This window comes from Bufo bufo, chromosome 4, assembly GCF_905171765.1.
Source record: "Bufo bufo chromosome 4, aBufBuf1.1, whole genome shotgun sequence".
In the NCBI taxonomy this organism is placed as follows: domain Eukaryota; kingdom Metazoa; phylum Chordata; class Amphibia; order Anura; family Bufonidae; genus Bufo; species Bufo bufo.
In genome coordinates, this window is record NC_053392.1 from 217,320,422 (window position 1) to 217,338,101 (window position 17,680).

Genomic DNA, 17,680 nt, shown 5'->3' on the forward strand with positions numbered 1-17,680 from the left:
GGAATCTGATTGGTTGCTATGGGCCACTAAGCCAGTTCTACTTTACACCAGTTTGATAAATGACCCCAATAGTCACTTCTCTATTAGACTACGGCCACACAGAGACCGCACTGTATAGTCGGTCTTCATTGTTAATGGCCACGCAGCACCTTCAATACCATGCGACCATTAACATTAAAGAATGACTAAATACTGTTGTCTTTATTAGTTAAATGAAAGGAAGCTGCGGGTTAATTGACCACGTGGTTCGTGACTGCAGCTCGGCCGCAACCCAACCATATCATGGTCGCTCCGCATGGCCATGCCTTTACAACTTAAAACGGTTTTCTCATCTGGAAGTTTATGGCATAGCCTCAGAATATACTCATGTCTCAAGAATGGGGACCACACATGGGCAGCATTCTCCATTTAATGCAATAGGACGCTTGGCTATTTTTAGAAGTCCCACAGCAATGAATAGAGTCCTCTATATAGCTGGGCCCCATACTTGAGAAAGAAGCAGATCCCAGTGGTGGGACCCACACCTATCAGATGTTTATGGCATATACCATGGATATGCCATAAATATCCAGTTTGGACAACCCTTTTAAAAGGGTTGCGCCATGAAAAATATTCAACATTTTTCAAATCAGCATCTGGTTCTGAATACTTTTGTAATTGTGTGTAATTAAAAATTTAGTATAGCTACTGAGCTATTCAATAATCAATGTTATAATATAGTAATTCAATAAAAATGTATCTGTACCACCTGCTCTTTGTTCTTTTCCTCCTCTCTCTGTCCAACTCACTGAGATGGACGCACATGCTCAGTTCCATCCTTCAACTTCCACTAGCCGAGAGCTGCAGTAGAACGGGCATGCCACCTGAGAAAGGACACTCACCCTGAGCTGTCATCTTGAAATAAATCTAGCAGAGCACTTGGAGTAGTGAATGGGGAGATCGCTGGATCCATGTGAGGTACAGGGCAGGTTCTAGCTTTGCTAGAAAGAGACTGTCATGTACTATGTGACATCTGATTTTCATTTTTAACAATAATCGTGGATAACCCCCTTAAAAAAATAATCGTGGATAAGATGAACACCTGAAAGAACTCTTTTATAACGAATGGAAAATTTTATAATATCAGACTTCACATTTCTAATATCGGACAGAACGTTTATTTTTAAGAAGTGTGGAACATATAACTTTTTGCTTGTGTCACACTTTTACCCACTGATATCAACTGTTATGCAATTTTTATGAAAAATTACATTTTCACACAAAGTTGCATCATGAAGGGGCCTGTGAGTATAAAGTAGTGAGTGTAATTTTAAAATATGTGGGTTTGTTGCATCAGTATGTTTTTTTTTTTTTTTGTAATTTAGGTTTTATTTGTACATGTAAAAACTGTGAGTCTGTAGTCCTGGCTACCAGAAGTGCAAAATGTCCAAACCACCCTGGCAGCAATGTCCAAACCACCCTGGCAACACATGGAGGGAAAAATTAGGACACACAGACCCATCACGGATCCTTCACAGACATCTTCGCGGATGATACGCGCACGCTTTTTTTCACAGACGTGACACGGACACGGAAATGTGGATGAGGCCGTATGGGCATAACACCTGGATCTTACGTGGTTGTACTGAACCAAAATGATATCACCATAAAACTTTATAGTGATATCATTTTGGTTCAGTACAACCACGTAAGATCCAGGTGTTATGCCCATACGGCCTCATCCACATTTCCGTGTCAGTGTCACGTCCGTGAAAAAAAGCGTGCGCGTATCATCCGCGAAGATGTCTGTGAAGGATCCGTGATGGGTCTGTGTGTCCTAATTTTTCCCTCCATGTGTCATCCATAATTCACAGATGTTGCTCAGCAGAAAATTAATTTCAAGAGCATTTTCTATCTGCCATCTGTGTTGTGTCTGATTTTCCAGTGATTTTCTACGGACAGTAAAAAAATACTGGAATGGGAACAGACATATTTAAAGCAATGGGTGGAAAATGCGGACAGCACACGTCCATGAAAAACAGAAGTGTGGACCAGGCCTGATACAGATGCTAAAATGCTGTCTTAGAGCTCATGCACATGACCATATGTATTTTGTGGTCCGCCAAAAAATATGGATGATGTCCGTGTGCATTCCGCATTTTGTGGACAATAATAGGACATGTTCTACTTTTTTGCGGAACGGACATACGGAAATGGAATGCACATGGATGGTTCCGCAAATGAATGCAAATGAATGGTTCCGCATACGGTCCACAAAAAAATGGAACAGACACGAAAAGAAAATACGTTCGTATGCATAAGACCTTAATATGACTAGTGTTGATCGAGCACCATAGTGCTCGGGTGCTCGGGCCAAAAACATCGGGAAGTCAATGGGAGAACCCGAGCATTAAACCAGGCACCCACTGCTCTGAAGAGGGGAGGGTGCCTGGTTCATAGGAAAAGGTAAGAAATACACTCCAATACACCCTTTGATACACATAAAGGAAGGTATCATACACAGCCTTAAAAAATTATGATTGATGGCCTGCTGGTGACCCTCAAAAACATTGGGAGCAAGGGCCTGCTGATCTGACCATCTAAAACATTATGGGCGAGGGCCTGCTGCCAGTTTGGTGACTATAGATAACCTGGGGCCGATCGCACGTCCCCGTGACGATCCAATCAGATGTCTGCCCTATCAACTTTCAATGTTATTTTAAGCCCAAACCATGTAGACCATGGGTAACGGGGGAATCATGGCAGCATGCACGCAAATTACCTATTAAGTATAATTTGGTGAGGGCCTGCAGGTGATCTGACCCTGTAAAATATTTTAGGTGTGGCCCTGCAGGTGAGCTGACCCTGTAAAAGATTTTAGGTGCGGGCCTGCTGGTGAGCTGACCCTCTAAAAAATTATATGCGAGGGCCTGCTGGTAAGCTGACCCTGTAAAAAATTATATGCGAGGGCCTGCTAGTGAGCTGACCCTGTAAAAGATTTTAGGTACGGGCCTGCTGGTGAGCTGACCCTGTAAGGGTCCAGCCACACGTCCGTAAAAACACGGACACCGGCAATGTGCGTTCCACATTTTCCAGACGGCACCTCGCCGGCACTCTCATAGAAAATGCCTTTTCTTGTCCGCAATTGCAGACAAGAATAGGACATGTTCTATTTTTTTGCGGAACAGAAGTGCGGATCCGGAAGTGCGGATCTGCAAATGCGGATGCGGACAGCACATTCTGGCCACATTGAAATTGAATGGGTTCGCTCCTGTTCTGCAAAATTGCGGAACGTATACGGACCCATTTTGCGAACGTGTGAATGGACCATAAAATATTTTAGTTGTGAGCCTGCAGGTGAGGTGACCCTCTAAAAGGTTGTAGGTGAGGGCCTGCAGGTGAGCTGACCCTATAAAACATTATATGCGAGGGTCTTCAGGTGAGCTGACCCTGTAAAAGATTGTAGGTGAAGGCCTGCTGGTGAGCTGACCCTGTAAAACATTATATGCGAGGGCCTGCAGCTGAGCTAACCCTGAAAAACATTATATGCGAGGGGCATATATGCGAGGGCATTATATGCGACGAATAAGCATGTTATGATGGAAGAGGAGAAGGAGGATGAGCAAAAGAAGATTCAACCATGTACCCTTGTTTGTGGTGGAAGGGGTGCATGGGAATACAGTGTATTCAGTACATTATAAACAACACATTTAAAGTGCCTTTATGTTCATCAGCTTTCCTCTGGTGGAGTAGAGAAGTCATGGTCAATCCAAGCCTTGTTCATTTTTATAAGAGTCAACCTGTCAACATTTTCAGTTGACAGGTGGATACGTTTATCTGTTATAATGCCACCAGCAGCACTAAATACCCACTCAGAGAAAACGCTGGCGGCAGGGCAGGCCAGCACCTCCAAGGCGTAGAGCGCCAGTTCATGCCACGTGTCCAGCTTGGACACCCAGTAGTTGTAAGGCACTGACGGATCATTGAGGACGCTGACACGGTCTGCTATGTACTCCTTCACCATCTTCCAAACTTTTTACCTCCTTGTGACTCTAAGCCGTGCCCACCCTCCTTGTGACTCCTCTTCTGCCCACCCACGCTGAACAGATGGAATTAAACTTCCATGGGTACTACCCTCTGTAGCGGAGGTAACCGTCGCCTGCTCCTCCTCCTCTTCATCGTCCAATTCGCGCTGAGAAGACAAACTGAGGGTGGTCTGGCTATCACCCTGTGTAATGTCTTCCCCCATTTCCACCTCTTCCACATGAAAAGTGTTGTCCTTAATTGTGAGCAGCGAGCGTTTGAGTAGACACAGAAGTGGGATGGTTACGCTCTCTGATAATAGTGTTATCGCTGCTCGTCATCTGTGTTGATTCCTCAAAGTTTCTTAAAACCTCACAGAGGTCAGACATCCATGCCCACTCCTCGCTTGTGAATAGTGGAAGCTGACTGGAAAGGCGACAACCATGTTGCAGCTGGTATTCCACTACTGCCCTCTGCTGCTCACAAAGCATGGCCAACATGTGGAACGTCGAGTTCCAGCATGTGCTCACGTCGTACAACAGCCGGTGAGCTGGCAATTTCAAGCGCTGCTGCAGCGTTGACAGACCGGCTGAAGCTGTCGATGACTTGCGGAAATGTGCACACATGCGGCACACCTTCACCAGTAGCTCAGGCAAATTGTGGTAGGTTTTGAGAAACCGCTGAACCACAAAGTTGAACACGTGGGCTAGGCATGGGATGTGTCTGAGCTTGCCAAGCTCAAAAGCCGCCACCAAGTCACGGCCATTATCATACACAACCATGCCTGGTTGTAGGTTGAGGGGCGAGAGCCACAGCTCAGTCTGGTCTCTTATCCCCTGCCACATCTCTGTGGCGGTGTGTTGTTTGTCCCCTAAGCATATCAGCTTCAGCACGACCTGTTGCCGCTTCCCCACTGCAGTGCTACACTGCTTCCAGCTACTGACTGGTGCTGCACATGGGTAAATCAGAGGTGGAAGTTGAGGAGGAGGCGAAGGAGGAGAAGTGGGGTTTAGAGCCACTAATGTAGGTGCTGGCGGAAACCCTGATTGACATAGGGCCCGCAATCCTTGGCATGGTAGCACCTGTGCCATCCCAGGGTACGACTCGCTCCCAACCTCCACAACATTCACCCAGTGTGCCGTCAGGGAAATGTAGCGTCCCTGGCCGAATACACTTGTCCATGTATCCGTGGTTAAGTGGACCTTCCCAGTAACGGCGTTGGTCAGGGCACGTGTGATGTTACGGGACACATGTTGGTGTAAGGCGGGCACGGCACACCTTGAAAAATAGTGGCGGCTGGGGACTTTGTAACGCGGGACGGCCGCTGACATCAGGCTGCGGAAGGCCTCAGTGTCCACAAGCCTGAATGGCAACATTTCAAGGGCCAGTAATTTGGAAAGCTGCTATGGCCTGTGGGTGGGTGGCTGGGTATTTGCGCTTGCGTTCAAAGGCCTGGGGTAAGCTCATTTGGACGCTGCGCTGGGACACGGAAGTGGATGTGGTCGCTGATGGTGCTTGCGAAGGTCCAGGTGCAGGCCGGGAGGCATCCAGGCCTGCGCCTTCGACAGGGGATTGGCCAGCACATAACATAGGGGAAGAAGAGGCAGTGGTGTGACCCGCAGACACAGATTGTGGACCCAGGCATTCATCCCACTTATTACCGTGCTTGGATGCCATGTGGCGGATCATGCTGGTGGTGGTGAGGTTGCTAGTGTTCATGCCCCGGCTCATTTTCGTATGGCACAGGTTGCAAACTACTATTCTTTTGTCATCTACACTTTCCTCAAAAAAGCGCCATACTGCGGAAGACCTACCCCTTGGCAAGGGGGTGCTTCGTTGAACAGTTGCGGGCTTGCTTGGTGCGGGTCGCCTTCTCGCTTTTGGCACCCTGCTGCCTCTTCCAGCCTGTTGCGGTGCTGAAGATCCCCCCTCCCTCTGTACTGCTGTCCTCAGTCGGCTTTCCACCTTCCCAGGTTGGGTCAGTGACCTCATCGTCCACCACCTCCTCACTCTGATCATACTCCTGATTTGTTGACCTAACCACAACCTCAGTGATTTACAACTGTGTCTCATCCTCTTCATCAACCTCTTGAGACAGCAATTTGCGGTTGACTCATTGGCAACTGTGTCTCATCATCATCCACCTGATTAAACATTAGATGCCGTTCCCCACCGTCATGTTCTTGTGACTGTGGATGCTCAAGGGGTTGTGAATCAGGGCACAAGATCTCATGTCCATCTTCAAGCGTGCTTGGCGAGAGGGCCAAATCAAGTAATGGCGATGAAAAGAGGTCCTCGGAATATCCGAGTGTGGGATCACTTGTTTCGCCAGACTGTACATGGTGAGAGGAAGGAGGATCAGGGTGAGGATTGTGTTGACCAGACTCCTGGCTACCGAGACTGGACTTGGTGGAAGACAGGGTGGTGCTTAACCGACTGGAAGCATTATCTGCTGCAATCCAACCGACCACCTGGTCGCACTGGTCTGACTTCAAGAGTGGTGTTGTCACGACCGCTATCCCAGCAGCAGTCGTGTTGCACCAGACGGAGGGGAAGGGGGACCCTTATCTACGGATGGGAAATAGAATGGCCACCCCTGACTAACCCTAAGCTGGCACCTGTCTGCCCTGATACCCTAGACGGGGTGTGAACCCGTGCGGCGAGCAGGATGCCTAAACCCTCAGTCGCCCTAACAAGACTGGACTGGGGAAAGGCCGATGGGAGCGCTAGTCACCATCACTTACGTCTAGGAAAACAACAGGGGAAGACAGCAACAAACAAACAGCAGAGATAGACTTATCCAGTCACGAGCAGAGAAGGCGATCCCAAACACGACAGTCCACGCCGGACAAGAGCTCCACAGCAACACCATCAAACGATCTCCTTCCAAGGTCAGAGTAGCACTGGAAGTAAGGACTATATCTGGCAATGACTGCAAGTGAAACTGAAACTAATAGTAGCTGGGAGTGGCAGACAGGACTCACCTGAGAAGGATGCCTACAAACTCCCAGTCAGGACAAAAAGGTTCACAAGGCAAAACCCAGATGACATACCCTGAACCACGGAGCAAACTCACAAGCTATCGCGAGTAGCAAGTCGCTGCGACCTTCTCCTCCCAGACCTGTCTGGATCAGTCACAGTCGTGACAGTACCCCCCTTTCTACGAGGGGCCCCTGGACCCTCAAGACCAGGCCTCTCCGGATGGGAGCTATGAAAAGCCCGAATGAGTCTGTCCGCTTTTATCTCTGATGCTGGAACCCACATTCTCTCTTCAGAACCATAACCTCTCCAGTGCACCAGGTACTGAAGAGAGCGGCGAACATATCGTGAATCAACAATCTTTTCCACCTGAAACTCAAGACTGCCATCAACAACCACCGGTGGAGGCGGTAGTGGCAATGGTTCAGGAGGTTCTACATATCTCTTAAGCAGAGATCTGTGGAAGACATTATGGATCCTTAGAGTCTGAGGTAGCTCCAGACGAAAAGCCACCGGGTTAATGATCTTAATTACCCTATAAGGACCAATAAATCTCGGACCTAATTTCCACGAGGGAACCTTGAACTTGATATTTCTGGTAGACAACCACACCAAGTCATTCACCCCAAGGTCCGGACCTTCAGAGCGCTTCCTATCAGCCGCACGTTTGTATCTACCACCAATTCTCTTCAAACTTTCTTGCACACTCTGCCACACTGAAGAAAGTGAAGACGCAAATCGTTCCTCCTCGGGAATCCCAGACGGCCCCCCCCTCACTAAACGTACAAAACTGAGGATGGAAACCATACGCACCAAAAAATGGTGACTTATCGGTGGATTCTTGACGACGATTATTAATGGCAAACTCGGCTAACGGTAAATAAGATGACCATTCCTCCTGATTTTCGGAAACAAAGCATCTCAAATATGTCTCTAGGTTTTGATTGGTACGTTCAGTCTGACCGTTGGACTGTGGATGGAAAGATGAAGAAAACGACAGATGAACCCCTAAACGAGAACAAAAAGCTTTCCAAAATTTAGAAACGAATTGGGTACCACGATCCGAAACAATATCGGAAGGGACCCCGTGAAGCTTCACGATGTGGTCAATAAAAACCTGAGCCAGTGTGTTAGCATTAGGCAATGCGGCAAGAGCAATAAAGTGCACCATTTTACTGAATCTGTCAACAACTACAGTCTTCCCCGCTGATACTGGCAGATCCGTAATGAAATCCATTGACAGGTGCGTCCAAGGCCTGTTGGGGATGGCCAGAGGTAAAAGACGCCCTGCCGGACGAGTATGATCTACCTTAGAACGAGCACAGGTAGCACATGCAGACACAAAATTCAACACCTCCTGGCGCCATTTAGGCCACCAGAACCGACGAGACACTAACTCAGAGGTTGCCCTACTACCTGGGTGTCCTGCCAGTGTGGAGTTATGGTGTTCTTTTAGTATCTCCAGTTGTAAATTTTCTGGCACAAACAGTTTACCCGAAGGGCAGGAGGCCGGGGCGTCCCCCTGAGCTTCCAACACTCTCCCCTCCAAACCTGAGTGTAATGCAGAGACCACCACCCCCTTTTGCAAAATGGGCTCTGGTACCTCAACATCACCCCCTCCAGGAAAACTTTGAGACAATGCATCCGCCTTAGTATTTTTTGCCCCCGGGCGATAGGTTATTACAAAATTAAACCTAGTAAAAAATAACAACCACCGAGCCTGTCTAGGGGTGAGACGTTTAGCAGACTCCAGATATAATAAGTTTTTGTGATCAGTAATCACCGTGACGGGATGAACCGCCCCCTCCAAAAAATGACGCCACTCCTCAAAAGCCAACTTAATAGCCAAAAGTTCCCTGTTGCCAATATCATAGTTCCTTTCTGCAGTAGACAATTTCTTCGAAAAGAAAGCACACGGACGCCATTCACCAGGGGACGGGCCCTGAGACAGTACCGCTCCCACCCCCACCTCTGATGCGTCAACCTCTACAATAAAAGGAAGCGAGACATCTGGCTGTACGAGAATAGGGGCCGAGGTGAATCTCTCCTTCAGAGATGCAAAGGCAGTTTTGGCTGCATGTGACCATTTGGAAAAATCGGATCCCTTTCGGGTCATGTCCGTCAGTGGTTTGACCACCAAGGAATAGTTCTTTATAAACTTTCTATAAAAATTGGCAAACCCCAGGAAGCGTTGCAATGCCTTCAGGTTCTCAGGCAGATCCCAGTCTATAATTGCCCGGACTTTCTCTGGATCCATCCGGAAACCTGAATCTGACAACACATACCCCAGAAATGGCAGTTCTTTTCCGGCGAACACACATTTTTCTAACTTAGCAAACAATTTGTTGGCCCTTAATATCTGCAGCACTTGTCTCACATGGATCTTATGTGTATCCAGATCCGGGGAATAGACCAGGATGTCATCAAGATAAATCACAACAAATCTCCCGATAAGGTGACTAAAGATATCGTTGACAAAATGTTGGAATACCGCAGGCGCATTAGTAAGACCAAAAGGCATGACCAGATTTTCATAATGCCCTTCCGGAGTATTAAAAGCCGTCTTCCACTCATCCCCCTCTTTGATGCGAACCAGGTTATAGGCTCCTCTGAGATCCATTTTGGAGAACCATTTAGCCCAGCAACCTGATTAAAGAGGTCGGGAATGAGAGGAAGAGGATAGGGATCTCGGATAGTTATCCGGTTTAATTCCCGGAAATCCAGGCAAGGACGTAGGCCCCCATCTTTCTTTTTAACGAAAAAGAACCCTGCAGCCACAGGTGAAGAAGAGGGTCTGATGTGTCCCTTAGCCAAACTCTCCGAAATATAATCTTTCATAGCCTTCCTCTCTGGGCCGGAAAGATTGTATAACCGGGTTTTAGGTAGTTTTGCCCCAGGTAATAGATTAATCGGGCAATCATATGGACGATGAGGTGGTAACCCCTGACAACCCTTCTCAGAGAACACATCCATAAAATCTGACAGAAAGGCAGGTAAAGATGTTACAGAGAGTGTAGAGCACCTACTACTCAAGCAGTTGTCCTTACAATATTCACTCCACTCCACAATCTCCCCGGCCTGCCAATCCACCACTGGATTGTGAGTCACCAGCCAGGGAAGCCCCAATACCATAGGAGCCGGAAGACCGTCCAGGACATAACAAGAGATATGCTCTTTATGGAGGTCCCCTACCTGCAGATGGATATTATGGATGATCTGAGTTAACTCTCTCTGAGTAAGAGGGGAGGAGTCGATGGCAAAAACAGGAATAGTTCTGCATACCGGTTCCGGAGTAAAACCCAGAGCCTGAGCAAACCGTGAATCCACCAAGTTGAACCCCGCCCCACTGTCCAAAAAGACGGAAAAGATCTCAGTTTTATTGCCCGCCTCAACGGTAGCGGACAACAAAAACTGAGACATGCGTATGGAGGAAACGAATACGCCCAGACTGTTCTCCTCCGCACAATCTGGGGACTCTAGTTTTCCAGCGGCTCCTTTGTTTGTGGTCTCTTGGGTTCTGAGGGACAAACCTTTACAAAATGACCCCTTCCCCCACAACGAAAACAAACCTCTGACCTACGGCGGAACTTAGGATGATTCACCCGTCTAGTGGCGCCCCCTATTTGCATTGGTTCGACTGGACCATAACAGACCGATCCCTGCCCTATAGAGGCCTCTGTAAAATTTAATAGTCTCTCCCTGAGTCGTCTGTCGATTCTTATGGACAGAGACATAGCAGCCTCAAGAGACCCAGGGACCTCGTATACCACCAGCGCATCTTTTAATTTTTCAGACAACCCCTGGCAGAACTGACTCCTAAGGGCCGAGTCGTTCCATAACATATCAGTAGCCCACCTACGGAATTCGGAACAATATAGTTCAGCAGACCGGTTCTCTTGCCGAAGTCTACGTAGCTTAGACTCAGCCAGTGAGACCCTGTCCGGGTCATCATATACGAGACCCAGGGCTTCAAAAAACTCCTCCACTGATCGTAAGGCCGGAGAGTCTGATGGTAGGGAGAAAGCCCAAGCCTGCAGATCTCCTTGCAGGAGAGAAATTACAATGCCCACCCGTTGTTCCTCACCGCCGGAGGATCTAGGGCGTAACCTGAAGAACAATTTGCAAGCTTCTCTGAAGGTTACAAATTGGTCTCTCCCTTCTGAGAACCTATCAGGTAAAGCCACTTTTGGCTCAGGAGTACCTTGGTTTCCCGTAGCAACGGTGGAACCCAAGGATTGCTGCTGCAGCACTGTTGCTTTTAATCTTGCCACTTCAAGGGATAACCCCTGTAATTGTTTCGCCAAAACCGAAACCGGATCCATAGTGGAACAGACAAAATACAAAGCAAAACAGCAAGCAAAAAAGCAAAAAAAAAAAAAAAAAGAAATGTCACTTTTTTTTTTTTTTTCTTAAAAGGCCAGATATACTGTCACGACCGCTATCCCAGCAGCAGTCGTGTCGCACCAGACGGAGGGGAAGGGGGACCCTTATCTACGGATGGGAAATAGAATGGCCACCCCTGACTAACCCTAAGCTGGCACCTGTCTGCCCTGATACCCTAGACGGGGTATGAACCCGTGCGGCGAGCAGTATGCCTAAACCCTCAGTCGCCCTAAAAAGACTGGACTGGGGAAAGGCCGATGGGAGCGCTAGTCACCATCACTCACATCTAGGAAAACAACAGGGGAAGACAGCAACAAACAAACAACAGCAGAGATAGACTTATCCAGTCACGAGCAGAGAAGGCGATCCCAAACACGACAGTCCACGCCGGACAAGAGCTCCACAGCAACACCATCAAACGATCTCCTTCCAAGGTCAGAGTAGCACTGGAAGTAAGGACTATATCTGGCAATGACTGCAAGTGAAACTGAAACTAATATAGTAGCTGGGAGTGGCAGACAGGACTCACCTGAGAAGGATGTCCACAAACTCCCAGTCAGGACAAAAAGGTTCACAAGGCAAAACCCAGATGACATACCCTGAACCACGGAGCAAACTCACAAGCTATCGCGAGTAGCAAGTCGCTGCGACCTTCTCCTCCCAGACCTGTCTGGATCAGTCACAGTCGTGACAGGTGTCCTGCGCCGCCCTGCAAACTGGGACATGAAGCTCGGTATCGTGGTGTGACAAACTCCCCTCTTTTGAGTTTGCCACGAGTACTTGGAGAGGACTACTTGCCAGCCTCTTACCATGTGATTACGGTCCCATGTTGAATGCACCGGTTTTATGCAATAGCTACATAGTTCTATAAGTTAATGTATTTTGCTGTCTTTTGCTACCATGTGTCTAATGGAGTCTTGCCCCTGTCCTTGTCCTTGGGAGATAAGTGGATCACTTCTCAATTGTCTCCAGGACAAAAGACTGTGTAGAACAGGTTTTGGACAGAAAAGCCATGAGTACAGCCAGGCCAAAGAGACTTTTACTAACTTTTGAATTCCTGGTTTAATTAATGCCATTTTGGGATGTGTTAAATGTCTGTGTATTGTAAACAGTGGGACATTGTATATTTGAGTAAGTGATGTCTGTCCTATTGTCTCCCCGTGTGTATTGGCGATTTCCCTTTGTCCTGAGAGATAATGGAATTACACCTCGGTTGTCTCCAGGACAGAGGACATTGTGTATTGTCCTGCCTGGGTTAATTATGTTAACCATTGTGTACCATAATTATATCACAGGCAGAGGGGAGGATGTTATGTGGGTTGTAACCTTTGTGTTATGGGTTAATGTATGTTATTTGTGGGTGTCTCCCTTGCATGGGAGCAGGGGATAAAAGAAATTGTATGTTTGAGTGCCTGGGTGCTTCCAGTAAACATTTTCCAGCATTCAGCTTTGGCTCATGTATGGACTTATAGGGCGATACCAGCGATACTGGCGATACCAGCGATAATAGCGATTTATTGCTCTGTGGATTATCTGGCTGTGCTATTACATGGGAAGAAGGGAATACTAGACGGTGACACAGATGATACAGTCACACGTGGATGATTGTTTTTCTTGTGCTCTGGCAGCAGGCACAGTTTCTCCACGCCCAGGGCTACGGCCTCTGCGTGCACCATCAGCATGACGATCAGGATTTGGAAGTGTATGCTCCAAAAAATTTACAAAGGTATTTGTGATTAGGAAACGTTATACAGGATAGTTACTACAGGTAATGTCACTGTTCACAGTATCTACGGAAAAAGGTACACTGTATGTCACTGATATTTTAGGAATGCACACACTTTAAACAGGAGATGTGGCGCGGATACTTTAACTGTCCACAGCGGACAGCATCTACGGAAAAAGTGCACTGGATGTCACTGATATTTTAGGGATGCGCACACTGTAAACAGGAGATGTGGCATGGATTATTTAACTGTCCGCAGAGGCCTATTTCACTGTATTTAGCGCAGGATGTGCTAAAAATATATATTGCTGCTGTCACACACAATAGTCCTTGAAAGGATTTTTGGGTCTCTGAAAAGTTTTTTTGTATAAAAATCTTCTTATTACACTCCCTACACTGTCTGTCCCTTCCTATGCACTGCTCTCCCTAACACTGAGCAATTTAGCGCAGGTTGCGCTACAAACCTATATTGCTGCTGTCACACACAATAGTCCATACAAGGACTTTTGGGTGTCTGAAATGTTTTTGTACAAAAAAAAATTCAATTACACTCCCTACACTTTCTGTCCCTTCCTATGTTCAGCAATTTCTGACTACAAATGAGCCGAAAATGCGTCATCGGGTGCTATATAGCACCTGATGACGCGTTCTGGCCAGCCAATCACTGTAATGCCAGTAACCAACATGGCTACTGGCATTACAATGAGGGCAGTACTTACCTGCACGTTTATTGGCTGCGTAGCAGGCAAGAAATGTGCGGGGAGGAGACTCGAGCATGGCGCTCGAGCACATGCGGTACTTGGCTGAGCACTGCCATGTGACGAGCATCGAGATGCTCGAGCCGAACAAGTGTTCAGCTGAGCATGCTCGATCATCACTAAATATGACATCTGAAAGCAGCCATAGATATACAGGCTGACTTTTTTGGAATCACTACACACTTTGCCTACATTCACACGACTGTATGTGTTTTGCAATCCTCAAAATACGGATGATGTCCTTTTGGCATCCTTATTGCATCCGTTTTTTTTGTGGATCCATTGTAACAATGCCTATTTCTGTCCACATAACGGAGAAGAATAGGATACGCTCTATATTTATTGCGGAGCTACAGAACAGACATATGGATGCGGACAGCACTGCGGACCCATTGAAATGAATAGGTTCTCATCCAATCCACAAAAAAAAAAACGGAACGGACACGGAAACAAAATACGTTCGTGTGCATGTAGCCTTTGGTTGTAAATTACTGAATAGACATAGAAAGCTTTACTAACACACAGAGAATGTAGATTAAATAGGGAGTAAATGTACACATACACTTTCCAGAAGAATTACTTCTTATTATGACCATAGGCATACGTTTGAATGGAGGACAGATGGTAGATATACTAGACCTGTATATGCTTCTGAGTTCTACGTATAGAAATAAAATGATGATTAAGTTGCACCATAGCTTATATATTTTTTTAGCTTCTTGCTTCATAAGAAGCAGCGGAGACATAAATGCAAGAAAAAAAAAAAGAGGTGAGCGGGGCTGCTGCTTTAATTAATGGATGATCCACTAGAATCACAGGGAAAGGTTTGCGTTGTAGATAGTGGCCTCCCTCTGAGCCTCTCCTGGATATAATGAGAGAGCTGTGCTTCATTACTGGCAGCTGAGGGCTAGGGTCACTGGGAATGGATTTGCAAGGCCCTCATTGAGGGATCACTACATGCTGAGAGGAGCTGGCCATGCTCAGGGACACCTGGTCATTAACATTGCTAATTAGCAGCCATTAATCAGGACCCTCGTTTCTTTTTCTCTCTATGTGTGTGCGTGTTTTGCTGGCTCAGGCCAAGCATCTGAATAGGAAGATTGTTTCTGCACCTCGGAAAGAGGTGGAATGAAAGTAGTTCCCATCAACTGGAGATGAAATGGATTAAGGAAAAAGGTTGGACAACAGTTTAAGATGGACCGGGGGAGCGCGCAGCGCGCAATGTGAGGAGGTCTGAGTGTGGCAAAATCCACCATCTATAATTAGCAGCATATTCTCCCTGCGCGTCTGTGTGACCTTCTGCTTTGTTGAACACGAGTGCGCCAATCTATAGGTTTTATGCAGGAACTCATCTTATTATCTTTGCTAAGTTTTTCTTAGCTGATAGTTCTACTTAGTTCCCGGTAAATAGGCGGAACACCATAAACAATCGTGCTTTGCTATTCCAGCAAGAAAGTCATGCAATAATACAGACATGACAACTTGAACAACTTTTAATGGAATTATGTGAACAAATAACTATGATATATAATCAGCATGTCAGTTTCTGCATTTTCCTATTTTTCATGGAGGACAACATACTGTACACAATATATGACAGTGTAGTTACTGCTGTCTGAGCGTGAATATTAGAGATTTATTTTAAAAACGTGATAGATCAGATAAGCGGGTCATGTGTCAGCGGAATTTTTAAGTCTATGTTATACCAAACTGCAACCCAAACTGGAGGAGAGTCTGTAGGACGGGTCTATCCTGTCACATGGTACATCTTTACTTTGTCGGTAAAACCCACCATACATATGTTCATACATTTATCCGCATACAGTGACTACTTAAGCACTGTCCATATTTTATGTGACAGGGTTGTCAGAAATTGGCGTAAATAATGGAGTACTGTTTTAGTAAATGTGATGTTTCAGCTGTCCTCCACATTCTGTTATTGTATTCTTGATATATTACCACTGCTCTCATTGATCTGACATACTGGGGGGCGATTTATTCACGGGCGTAGCTATAGAGGGTGCAGAGGTAGCAGGGGGCCCAAAGATCGTTGTGCAACATAGGAAGACACAACGATATTGTAGAACGTGCATGCAGGTCAAGTTACACCTCTGGCTGGAGAGAAGGGCTTAGGTCAGGGGCGTAGCTAGAAATGCATGGGCCCCATAGCAAAAAAAAATTATGGGGCCCCCCCCCCAGCCCCTACATATCTATCGGGCCTCCCACCACCCCTTCCAGAGCTCCCACCTAAACACCCATCCTAGATCTCCCACCGCCATGAGCAGTTTCACACTTGCAAGTAGTTTCACACTTGCGGCAGGACGGATCCGACAGGCTGTTCAGCCTGTTGGATCCGTCCTGCGGCTATTTCGCCTTGCCGCCACTCCATCCCCATTGACTATAATGGGAACGGGGACAGAGCTCCGTTGCAGCGCGGCAGTGTGCGGTGAAAGGCTGGCGGCCGAAAAGTACTGCAAGTCCGACTTTTTCATCCGCTGGCCTCTTACCGCGCAGTGCCATCCCCATTATAGTCAATGAGGACAGAGCAGCGGTCCAGCGAAATAGCGGCAGGATGGATCCGACAGGCTGAACAGCCTGCCGGATCCATCCTGCCGCAAGTGTAAAAGTACCCTTAGTCTGTCATATAAGGGCAGGGGGGTGGAAGAAACCCCAGAACTAGAGTGTGCGTCCCAAAAGAAGGAAGGGGCACCATCCTTATTACTGCTGGCATCTCTTTTTAACTTCAGATCATCAGACTCTCACTAATTACAGCACACACCCCTGTAGTGTCCACCATCAGAGAGGGGAGGGAAGAAAAGAAACCCCAGAACTAGAGTGTCAGTGTGCCCCCCAAGTTGGCACACTCTAGTTCTGTGGTTTCTTCCCTCCCCTGTCTGATGGTGGACACTACAGGGGTGTGTGCTGTAAATTTGTAATTAGTGAGAGTCTGATGATCTGAATTCTGAAGTTAAAAAGAGCTGCCTGCAGACCTGCAATGATAAGGAGGGCGCCCCTTGCTTCTCTTGGGGGCCCCACTCTGCAGGCAGCTCTTTTTAACTTCAGAATTTATATTAAGCATCTCAGAAATCATAAGTTCTCACTTTCTCACTTTCTTAAATTCACTTTGACTTCTTACTTTTATTTAGAGTCACAGCAGGCACAGACTGGAGTGGCAGGACTTGAGGAGGAGGCAGGAGCACCGAGCAGAGGACTGGTCCAGTACAGCGCAGGCAGGCACAGGCTGGCAGCAGTAGCAGTGCGAGACTGAGGTTCCTCTCTCTCACTCAATCTCAGTCAGAGAGCGCGAATCTGACTGGTGCCAGTGCGGCCGGCGGGACTACTCCCTCCCTAGTCCCTCCAGGCCTCCGGCTCCACAACGGGTACACCCCCGGCCCGGCCCCCTCCACCGCCTGAGTCCGCCTCCTCCCTCTAGTTACTAGGAGGAAATCTTTCCTTCCTGCGCTGGTACCTGGCTCCGCCTCTAGGTGACATCACCACAGGTCCTCCACTCACTCACTCTTTAGTATCCCCTCCACACTAAACTCTGCGCCTATTGTAATTGATCACATGACTGTGACATCCTCGCAGGTCCTTCACACTACAGCAGACCTCACAGAGTGGCCAACCCACAGGTACGCCCCCGTTCCGGCCCCCTCTATCGCCTACCTCATCTTCTGCTCGTGCAGCAGTGCGCCCCGGGCCCGCCTGCTCCAGTCCTGACCTGACTACTCCTTGGCTTCCCCCCAGCCAGGCCCGAGCCGCGGACCGCCCGCGCCCCGCCCACGCCCCGCCCACTAAACTGGGCGGGCGGTCGGGCCTGGCTGCCTGTGTG